At 41.7% G+C, this 11,884-nt stretch overlaps 1 pseudogene across 1 annotated transcript; it reads right to left on the bottom strand.

Moving 5' to 3' along the window:
• Positions 1-7,621: 7,621 nt before the first annotated feature.
• On the bottom strand, positions 7,622-8,238 carry LOC309821432 (solute carrier family 52, riboflavin transporter, member 2-like; annotated as a pseudogene). Its single transcript has one exon. The product of its transcript is annotated as a solute carrier family 52, riboflavin transporter, member 2-like (transcript).
• Between the last annotated feature and the right edge of the window lie 3,646 nt (positions 8,239-11,884).

The raw sequence follows: 11,884 nt of genomic DNA, 5'->3' as shown, positions 1-11,884 counted from the left end.
TGTTTTCTTTCCCATGTTATGGAAGTTTTCAGGTATTATGTCTTCAAATATTTTCTCAGGCTCTTTCCTTCTCTCTTCTCTTTCTGGGACCCCTATAATGTGAATATTTGTGTGTCTGACTTTGTCCCAGTGGTCTCTAAAACTGTCCTTGTTTCTTTCATTCTTTTTTCTTTCTTCTGTTCTGCGGCAGTGATTTCCACCACTCTGTCTTCTAGCTCACTTATCTGTTCTTCTGCCTCATTTATTCTGCAATTGATTCCTTCTAGTGTATTTTTTCATTTCATTTATTGTATTCTTCAACTGTGTTTGGATGTTCTTTATATTTTCTAACTCTTTGTTAAAAACTTCTTGTAACTTCTCACCCTGTGCATCCATTCTTTTCACGAGTTCTTGGGTTATCTTTACAATCATTACTCTGAACTCTTTCTCAGGTCGATTGCCTATCTCCATGTCACTTAGTTCTTCTTCTGGGGTTTTATATTGTTCCTTTGTCTTGAACATGTTCCCCTGATGTCCCATTTTGTCTAAATTTCTATTTGTACTTTTATGTATGTGGAAAGTTAATTATGTTTCTTGACATTGGAGAAGTGGCCCTCTGTAGGGGTGTCCTACGTGTCCCAGCAATACACTCCTCTTCTGTCACCCAAGGGCCAGGGACCAGCTGGTCACAAAGTAGGTTCTGACCTGTGTTTGTGGACTCGGTTACACAGGATGTGGGATTTTAGTTTTCTTGCTCTTGGTGTCTGTCCCCTGGTGGGTGAGGTTGGCTCACAGGCTTATGCAAGCTTCCTAGTGAGAGGGGCTGGTGCCTTCCCATTGGTGGGTGGAGCTGGATCTTGGCCCTCTTGTGGGCAGGGCTGTGTCTAGGGGTATGTCTGGAGGTACTGTGGGCTCAGGAAGTCTTTAGGCAGCCTGTCTGTTGATGGGAGGGACTGTGTTCCACCTTGTTTGTTGTTTAGCCTGCTGTGTCCCAGCACTGGGGCCTACAGGCTCTTGGGTGGGCCATGTCTTGGTGCTAATGACACAGGCTTATCTATTCTGAATATGTCTCTGAAATGCTGTCAAATGCCCTTTGAAGTATAATAGAATAATGAAAAGAGATTATCAGAAAAATAAAATAAAAACACCATATCTAGTTCCCTTATGAAAAAAAGCAAAAATATTGACAGGATAATTGATCGCAAGACAGTAGTAATAAAAGGTACAAATTGTAACTGTGCACAGTTTCCCTTGTTTTCTAAATAAAGTTGTAACTTTTTAGAGCTTTCTAAACTAAATATTTACATTAATCAATAACATGTCAGTCTGTAAAAAGTCTAAAACTCAATGTCTTTTAATTTCTGATTTATTGTCTCCAACTAGGGCTAAAAAATTCAATACAAAGGAAATAGAAAAGCATAAATAATTTAATATTAAATTGGGATAAAAAGATACATTTATGAGACATGAGCATGTATGTTATTTTCATCTGAGCATTACCTGGGAGCAGAGTTTTTATATTTTCTCTTGTGGTCGTATTTTTGGTTTCAATCCTCTCATCTTTCTTTTCTAAAAACTACAGTGAAGAACATATATTTTATTAAAATAATTTGAATTCCTCTAGCTTGTTCATGTTGGTTTCTTAAACAAAAACCTACATTTTTATTCATCACCACAATGTGATGTATCAAAAATTTTCACTTTTAGAAGGAAATTATTTCAGACTTTATTTTCCATTGTTAAGTCTTTGTCACAAGTCCCTGTGTTTTACAGCTATTGAGTTTTTAAGTTCAGGGCTTGTAATTAAAAATTTTCAGTTACCTTGCTAAAGGTGATTGTAGGGCAAATTATTTAATAACCCAAATAATCATAGATAGAGCTTATGCTTAGTTAGACTGCATTTGTATTATTCACCTTATTTAAGGCAACATTTTCTTAACTGTTCCACTAGATTTCTTCCTGCAAGTTGGTGGAAGGAAGGAATCTAATGTTAATTAGATTAACATTAATGTTAATCTAGTTCTAATGTTAATATAAGAAATATATCCTTATGAAATTGACCCAACAGGCTGAATCCTGCACATTTTTTCCATTATTCCTTGGAAGTTTATTGAGCTACATGAAGCCAGGGTTGGAGGTTTTACTACTATATAAGTTGTTTAATTTCTCCATCTTCTCCATCCAGAATCTGCATCTTGAACTCTGCCCAGTTGTCTCATAAATGTTTGTGACTGATCACAATCGAAACTACGTGAGTGTAAGTAGATCAGCTCATACCAATGTCACACAATGGGAAAAAAAGTATTTGTGAACTGTCGATGGATCAATGACACCAGATTTCTAAGAGAAGATTAGTTTTTTGTATTGCAGTTATCACTGAGTAACAAACAATGCCAAAATTTATTAGCTTAAACAACCATTTTATTTTGTTCAAAATTTTGTAAGTTAGGATTTTGGGAAAGGCTTCATTGGGCAGTTCCTCTCTTCCCTGTGGCATCAACTGGGGTGGCTGTGGCTTGAAGACCTGTTCCCAACATGGCTTTTTCACTCACATAATTGGCTTCTCAGTGCTCCTGGGTACCTCTCATTCTCCATATAGCTTCTCACACTCCAGGGCCTCTCCAAGTTGCTTGGGCTTATTACATTAGTGGTGCCACAGGAGTGAAACTTCTCAAGTGGTAGCTGGCTACCTACAGAGCATTTTAAGAGAAAGCAAAAGTATATACCAAGCTGTAAGGCTTCCAATTACTTAGCTTCAAAAGTCCCAGAGCATCATTCCTCTGCATTCTATTGGTCAATCAGGTCTCTCAATCCAGCACAGTTTCAAGGGGAGGAAGGGAATAGATTCTACTTTTACATGGGGGAATGACATAAAAAATAGATTCCACTGTATGATGGGGGAATGGTACCAGGAGGGGAAAAATTAATGGCTGCTAGCTGGAAATAAACTATCACAAAGACTATTCTTTGTATGGTACATGAATTAACTGTTGCAAGACTTTGGGGGCCATAGTCTCTCACTATATATTAAACAATTTACATGGCTTCAAAATGGGTGAGCTCCTTGGGGGAGGGTGTGTCTAGGGGCTCAATTCCCCTTTATTTTGAAAAACATAAAAATTCACTTTGCAAGGATGTAAATGGAAGCAAAAATATTTCAAATAAACTTAAATCACTGTAGCAACTTCAGCATAATTGGTTTTTGTTCATTACACTTTCATTAATAAAATATGTTCTTAAAATTATATTATCGGGTGGTAATCATTTAATTAACAAAGCAAAACTAATTGTGAAGTTGACTCCTTAAACTACTTATTAAAACTATTAATGTTTGAACACAAAAGTTCATCATTAACACCTGCTAAATGTCTGCTGTTAAATACTAGGGGTTTCCCAATATCATTCTGCCTGATATCTATGTCATGAATAGTGAAAGTTGTTCTATTTTTAAGAAATCAGCGGAGGGGAAAAAAAGGGAAAAAAATGAAATACAAACAAGTATTTTCCCTTAACTTTTTAAATTGTAGCATCAAGAGTTCCTGAAACATAATTACAACTTAATCTACATCTAAAAATTCTTGACAAGTTTAAACAATTTTAATTCCCCAGGAAAAGAGTATTTAATGGCTGGAAAAGATCAGAGGGCACAGCACTGGAAGAAGTGCTGGAGCCCGGAAACCGGAAGAACTCTGAAGAGGCCAGATTTTTGGTTTGATACTTCCTGTCTTGGGCTACATGTACCATGATAAGCCTGAAGGACAGTCCCCAAATAAGCTTCTGTTGTGAAGCAGAAGGGGATAATATGTGTAACATGCGTTGCAGAGGCCTGGCTTCTACTGTTAGAAGCCAGGCCTCTGCAACGCATGTTACACATATTATCACATTTTAAAGCTGCTGTTTCCTAAGTTTGTATTATCCGCATTTCACTGGTAAGAAAACAGGCTTACTGAATTTGAGTCACTTGCCCAAACTGGCATGGCTAAATGTGGGCTGAGGTCTGTTGCTCTCCATTAACTCTGCTGTTTACAGCATACATGAATAATCACGATTATCTCAACTCATCACCCCCATCTGTGAAGACAAATGGTTACAATGTAATTTTGTAAACAGATGGGGAAACTAAGGCTCAGCCAGATTTTTACTTCTCATGCAGGAAAAAAAAATGTCTGAGTGACCTGCACAAAACAAAACTAGAAAACAGAGACGGCAGGACTCAAACATGTTTCTATTGCCACCTCTTTCCGCAACACTGAGGCTCGTAAGAGTTGACTCCTGTTCCCTGGTTTCTGAAGTCTACATTATTAAATGCTAAAATTTATTCATTCATTCGCTCATATCAACAAATATTTATTTAGTGCATAGCATTTATGAGGAGGTTAAAATATTTAAGGGAGTTGAAATATTTAAGATGCCTCTCCCTAATTCTTGTCTCCAGAAAATTAAAAAGAAACTGTGCATTTCATACTTTCTTTTTTGAAATAAATAAAACCCCAAATGCTCAGGGTAGCACCTGAATTGGTTTTCATTTTCTTTTTTAATTTTTATGTCAGGTCTGGGGTAAGTTGGACCAAATTTGAGGGAAAACCATTGACTTGCAGTCAGCTGAGACATGACTTAGTTAATTTTGTGGGCAAATTGCCTTTCTGACTAAGGAAAAGTCAAGGCCTGAGCATGTCTGTGGCCAGAATGATCTCTTTGTCTCCTGGAGGGCATGGCCTTGCCTTTGCTAAAGCAAGCAACAAATTCAAGTCGAAAAAGAACTTGAGGGGAAAAGCTTTCTTTACACTTGTATGGAAGTTGATGTGGAAATGAGAGGTGTAATACAATATGAAGAGTAAAAAAATACTTGGGAAAAAGGCTGTCTTATTTCTCAATCTTTTCCAAGTTTTTAGATTTTTCAGATATACCTTGAATTTTTACTTGTAAAACTAAGATACACATGACAACACTTAAATCTTAAGGCCCAGGTTACCTTTCTTTTACAGCTCTGCTATGATTCTGAGGGGAAGTGTTTGGGGTCAGGGTGCTCGTTGGGGCAGAAGGTTTAACATTAATGTTTTATTAATGTTAAATGGAACTAAGATACATCTACACAATAGAAACGGTATTTTTGGAAAAAATGACATGGAAAGTGCTCATGATGTAATGAAAACTAAAACATCAGAGGACAATATTACATTATAGACTGAGACCACAGACTAGAAAAAAAAGACTGGAAAGAAAAAAATAAAATACTACTGGTGTTATCTCAGGGTGGGGATGTTTACTGTGATTTTATTTTTTTCCTAGCACTTTCTTGTGCTTCTAAACTTTCTGTGGGGATCATGTATTAATAGTGACTTTAATAGTCAGAAAAAGGATGCATTAGGAAAAGTAAAGTTGTCAAGTCTTTGGGCTTGAAACACTAGATTTCCATTATGTTCAGATCAAGTTAAAATTTGACCTCACAAATCTTGTTTATCTCACTGCTTTGTTATTCCTTTATCTCATTAATGAATTCTGTGTATTCATAGAGTATTACCCAAGAGGAGATGGAAACTGATGAGACATTTTAAGTAACAACCCCAAAGAGAGGAAAGCAAAGAAAAGGAAGAACAAATAGTAAAATCAGAGGAATAACCAGGGCAAAGATTCAGGATTCTTGCTTTCCATTTCAGCATAAATCACCAATTAGATTCTCTTGAAATTCTAATTTATTCTTTCCTCACTTTCCTCTTCCTTTTCCTAATCTTCTCTTCTCCTTCCTTTCTCATATACTTCCCTTTTCTTCTCTTTCAAACCTCTGCTTTTTTGGATAATGGTAATAATTATAGCTACCTATTATGGGCACTGCAATGTAAGTTTTTAAGGGCAGGACCCGGCTTCAAATCTAAGTCGTCCTGACTCCCTAACTCCATATCACGTTGCCTCCTATTGAAATCCAAAGGAAGAAACTAATGTTTGATTTTTTCCTGTTAAAGTGCAAATTGCAAAAATGCTTGTGATGTTTCCATGTCGTTTTGATTTGCATTCAAACAAAAGAAAACCAAACCCAAAGTAATCATATCTTCCAGGTTTTCCAATGTCAAATGGCATTGCAATATGTGAAACAAAGATTCAGAAATAATCTTCACAATCAGAATACAAATACAAGCTAGAGAAGCCAAATGCATCAGCTGTTGAAAACACAGGACTGACCATAAGCCACAGAACATTTACATTCATGTTTCTAAATAGCTCTCATTCATTATACACTTAGATATAATTCTCATCATCAGCTGAATTTAAAATAGGAGAAATTTCCCACTTGTTAGGCTAGCAGTGTTGAATCAAAAAGCAATTTTTATTTTGTTTAAAAGATAAAGGTGCTTTAAGGCTTCCCTGTACAAATGTGGCAGAGATTCAGCATCAACAAATCCTCCCCACTATCTTGACAATGTTGGTTTCTTCAGTAAATTGCAAACAAATTAGCAACTTTTCTTGTTATGTTAATATTTTGGCAATGATGACTGTCATTCACTGTGGATCTAATCTTTCGAAAGTCTTTCCATCAAGATTTCTGGAGAAAATAAATTGTGTTAGTTATTACAAAGCTTAATTAGAGCTCAACTAATTGGCAATTCACAGCTAAAGCTTGATTACATATGCCATCTACTATTTTTGTCTAATAAGTGCTCTTTAAAAATAAGTTATGAACGTCAAATTCACATAACATAAAAAGAATCATTTTAAAGTGAACAATTTGGTGGCATTTAGCACAATCACAATGTTGTGAAACCACTACCTCTATCTAGTTCCAAAACATTTCCATCACTCCAGAGTAAAACCCCTATCCATTAAACAGTTTCTCCCCATTCCTTCCTCTCCCCAGCCTCTGTCAACCACCATTGTGTTCTATCTCTGGATTTAATTCTTCTGGATATTTCATATAAATGGAATCATACAACATGTGACCCTCTGTGTCTGATTTCTTTCACTCAGTGTTACGTATTCAAGGTTCATCCACACTATAGCATGTATCATATTTCACTCCTTGTTTTCAGCTTTACTGAGGTATAATGGACAAATAAAATTGTAATATATTTAAAGGGTACAATGTGATGATTTCATATCCATATACATCGTGAAAGAAATCCCACAATCAAGTTAACATGTCCATCACCTCCATCACGTTATATATTTATCTTTTTTGTGTGTGCTTGTGAGAACACTTAAGATCTACTCTCTTAGCAAATTTCAAAATATACAGTACAGTCTAATCAACTATAGTCACCACGCTATACATTAGACCCACAGAACTTATTCACTTTATAACAAAGTTTGTACTCTTCACCGGTCTCTTCTCATTTCCCTCACCCCCCCACCCCAACATCTGGCAACCATCATTCTACTCTGCTTCTTTTGATTTTTTCTTTTTTTTGAATAAAAATGCTTTATTGTACAAATCCCACACAGATCCCAGGCCGGGGGCCAAGTCCACATCCCCAGCTTGGCTTTGGCTTCAAGCCTGCTCTGTGGTCCCCAAATTCTCCTGTGGAGAGCGCAGGTGTCCTACAGCATGCTGTGTGTGGGGTGGGCCTCTCTGGGCTGTGGGCACTCAGGCACTGTGGCAGCCCCAATCTGAAGACAGGTGGGGTGGAGCAAAGTCCCCACCTGCCCAGGTTTAGAAGGCACATTGGGCCACATGGTTCTTCCTGCTGGGGAACGCGTGGTAGATGGTGAGAGGGAATATGACAACAGCGCTGAAAAGGGAAGCCCACATGGATGGCCAAGCCTGCCGCCAGCAGTGACAGCTCCCCACTTCCCCATCCCCCCCATGCAGCAGGGAGCTGGCAGCCGCCTTCACGTATGAGAACATGCCCAGACACAGAATCTACACCACCACCACAAGGACCACCCCTGCAGAGGTGCCCACCAGGGGTGGGCAGGGGCTCAGGATTGCCAGCACCATCAGGCAGGCCCCAAAGAGCATGCCCAGCAGAGAGAGACTGCCCAGCCCTGCCAGGGACCTGCATAGAACGTCCATGGTCAGGAAGCAAGTGAGGCGGCACTGCCCAGCACCACGGCCAAGTGGTAGGCCAGGTGTCTGTAGGGCGGGCAGAACCAGCTCTGCACAACAGGCAACCCATCCTTGGTCAGAGCGTTGGTGGTGGCCAGCAGGCCCAGCAGACAGGCACCACCACCGATGGGCTGCAGGGTCTGGGCTGGGGGTGATGCCTGCCACCTGGCCGGGTAGCTCCTGCCGCGCCAGGCCTCTTCCTCCACTCCTGGGTCTCCCATTTGCAGGCCAGGCCCTGGGCCCCTTGTGGGTACAGCTGGCGGTGACAGCAACAGCAGCAGGAGACCCTAGAAGGCGGCAGCAGGATGGGGGTCCCCTCGCCCTTGCCTGGGGCCGACTGCTGCCAGAGTCACCACCAGCAGCAGACCCAGGGTGTCCAGCGCCACAAGCACAGAGAGGTAGGAGGGGAGACTCCAACCCTCGGGGAGGTCTTTTACCACCCCCAGGCAGCCACCCGGATCCTGTGACAGCAGCCCATGAGCCGTGCCAAAGAGGGCTGCCAGCAGGTGGGTCAGCACCGGAAGGCCCAGCGGGGGTGCCGCCATTCAGCCCAAGGCTGGGACATCCAGGACAGGGCCAAGGTCACAGCCAGCTCCTCTGTCCTCACCTAGGGCCAAAGAAGATGCTTCAGGCTCTGCTGGGGACAGAAGACCCCGTCAAGCAACACCACATGGCAAGGCCGTCAGGCAGGGGGTCAGGAAGGCGCCACAGCCCCAGGGGAGGATGATGAAAGAGGGAGGTGGCCTTCGGGTCCGACCTCCCGACACCACCACCACACTCACCCTCACATCACGGAACAAAGACTCCGGGACAGGATCTGCTCTCAAGCGCCACGCAGAGCTCCGCGTCTTCTGTGAGACCCTTGACCGCCGGGCCGAGTGGGGCCTGGGGGCGTTGCCGCGGCGGGCACCGCCCCTCGCTGCGTCAGGCGGCGGCGCAGAGAGGTCCAGGGCACGCACGCACGCACCCACCCGCCCGCCCGGGTCCATGCTCCCTGTCAGAGGCCTGCACTCCCTGACCCGGTGGCAGGCCTGCCCGCCGAGCTTCGAGGGCGCTGCCTCTCGCCCAGGGTCGCGGCTCGGTCCCAGAGCCGGTGGGGGCGGAAAGCGCAGCTAAGCCGGTGTGAGGACTCCAACTTGCCGTCCTGGACTCAGGGAAGCCCTGGGCCGGCGTGCCCCCGGCATGGTCCAGCGCTCATGTGAGTTTGAGATATATATATATATTTGTTTGTTTTTTTGTTTTTTTAAAAGATTCCACTTTTGAGTGATATCATGGCTTGTCAAAAATTAATTGAGCAGGTATCTGTGGGTTTATTTCTGGGGTCTCGTATTCTACTGTTCTGTTCCATCCATCTATGTATCTGGTTTTATGCTGATTGCACACTGTTTTGATTACTGGAGCTTTTTTTTGTTTTTTTTTTGTCTTTTTTTTTTGGCGGTACGCGGGCCTCTTACTGCTGTGGCCTCTCCCGTTGCGGAGCACAGGTTCCGGACGCGCAGGCCCAGCGGCCATGGCTCACGGGCCCAGCTGCTCCGCGGCATGTGGGATCCTCCCGGACCGGGGTAGGAACCCGTGTCCCCTGCATCGGCAGGCGGACTCTCAACCACTGTGCCACCAGGGAAGCCCGATTACTAGAGCTTTGAAACATGGTTTGAAATCAGGCCCTGTGATGCCTCCAGCATTGTTCTTTTTCAAGATGGTTTTGTCCATTCGGGGTATTTTGTGGTTCCATACCAATTTAAGAACTGTTTTTTCTATTTCTGTGAAAAAAGCTATTGGAATTTTACTAAGGATTGAATTGAATCTGTAGATAACTTTGAGTAGTATGGACATTTTAACAGCATTAATTCTTCCTATCCATGAGCACTAAATATCTTTCCATTTATTTGTGTCTTGTTAAATTTCTTTCATCAGTGTTTTCTGGTTTTCAGTGTACAGATCTTTCGCTTCCTTGGTTAAATTTATTCCCAAGTATTTTATTTTATTTTTGATGCTATTGTAAATGAGGTTGTTTTCTGAATTTCCTTCCCATAGTTTGTTGTTAATATATAAAAAAATGCGACTGATTTTTGTATATTGATTTTCTATCCTACCACTTCACTGAATTTATTAGTTTCAAACAGTTTTTATTTTTTTTGGTGGAGACTTCACGGTTTTCCGTATATGATATCATTCCATCTGCAAACAGGAACAATTTTACTTCTTCCTGTTTGCTTTGGACGCCTTTTAATTCTTTTTCTTGCCTAATTGCTCTTTTGGGCTCCTTGGACGATCCCAGGCAGCACCTAGATGCTAGCTAACCAGGTGCCAGAACTTCAGACAGCAGCTAGTGACACATGCAGTCAAATTTCTCCCAGAAAAAACTGGGAGGTGGGCGATTTTGTCTGCTTCCTCTGTGCTGAGCCTGGGGAGATAGCCATGGGGAGTGCCAGCACACCCATTTAAGAACTGCTCTGTGTGCTATAGATCTTGGGACTATAGCAAGCTCCATTGGCTCTCAGAGGTAAATGATTTGCGGGCCCTTGGGTGGCGGCCTTAAAAGTTGGAGTGCATATGAGTAGTCCAAACGCTTCAATTCTTAGGAAGAAGCTGGAATCACTCCTGATTGTAAGGGGCTGTGCTGGAGGTGGGGTTTATGGTGCAAGTGTGTTTTAGCCTGTCCCACCTGCTTCGATGTGGATACTTTTTCAGTCACCTGAAGTGTAGGAGTTACTCAACTAGTTTATGGATTTCTCTCAGAGGAAACTGCTCTGAGTGTAGCTACTCATTTGGTCCGTGGAAGGAGGGAAATGTCCTATGTCTCCATCTTCGTGATATCATTCCAGAATTATCCCTTCATTCCTTTTTATGACTAAATAATATTTTATTGCATGGTTCTACCAAGTTTTGTTTATTTATTCATTCATTGATGGACATTTGGGCTGATTCCACCTTTTGGCTATTGTGAATAGTGCTGCTCTAATAAGTGTTTTTAAAAATTGTTCCTATAAATGCTGTGTAGGCACATAGTTTTCAGAGTCAAATAGTTTCACAAGGCCTCTTATGAAAAGTAGCAGTTCCCTGAACAATCTTCCTTTACTGCTGAGTTTCTTTGCTCCCTAAAGGTTGGTGGGAATAGGAACTACTCAGAGCCATGTGTGATGTTTGGAAATTGTTCTGCTCCTTTTTCTTAGTTCTTTCCTTGGCCTTTCACACATGTGCCAACCAGTGCTCTGCCTGCAAGGCCTCCAGGGCTCAGGTGCTCTCTCTCCACGTGGTGCCTCCTCTCCTGTTCTTGGCCCTGAAAATTCTAATCATCTAGGCCTCTCCTAACTCATTCTCTGTCTCCTCAACTTTGGGCTCTGTTTAGTGTCCCCTCGCCCCCCAGCCCCTTCCTTGCAGCCTGGAAATTGCCTGAGTCTGGTCCATCTGTATGGCTTGTAGATACTGTGGGAGGTGATGAACGTACATGCTCTTAAGTATTAAAACCTTTCTGTATCATCTGAGATGTCAAATTATCACTTGGGAATAAAACATAGAATTTATGTCCTCCTAAGAGTATATTAAATGTCAATCTTAAGTGGAACAGTTAAGGAAGCACCTGTTAGCATTATAAAACCTTTTAAATTGTCTTACCCTCTCCTTGTGTATGTGCAAGAATTATTACAAGGTAAAATAGAAAGGTACATCACAAATGATTTTGCAAGAACTGGATATAGTTAACACTTTAGCCAATGCTTTTCCTAATGAAATCTGTACATTCTAACTAACTATCGAATTAATCCATTGCTAATTGAGTTACCCTGAGACTGTTTTGCTTGAAGGAGAGTTATGAACTGCTAGGGAGACACAATTTTTGCATATCAATTTGTAGCAACTCAGCTGTTA

The sequence above is a fragment of the Grampus griseus genome (genome assembly GCF_964374135.1).
Source record: "Grampus griseus genome assembly, chromosome: 1".
Classification (NCBI taxonomy): Eukaryota; Metazoa; Chordata; class Mammalia; order Artiodactyla; family Delphinidae; genus Grampus; species Grampus griseus.
This window is presented reverse-complemented; position numbering and strand designations above follow the sequence as displayed.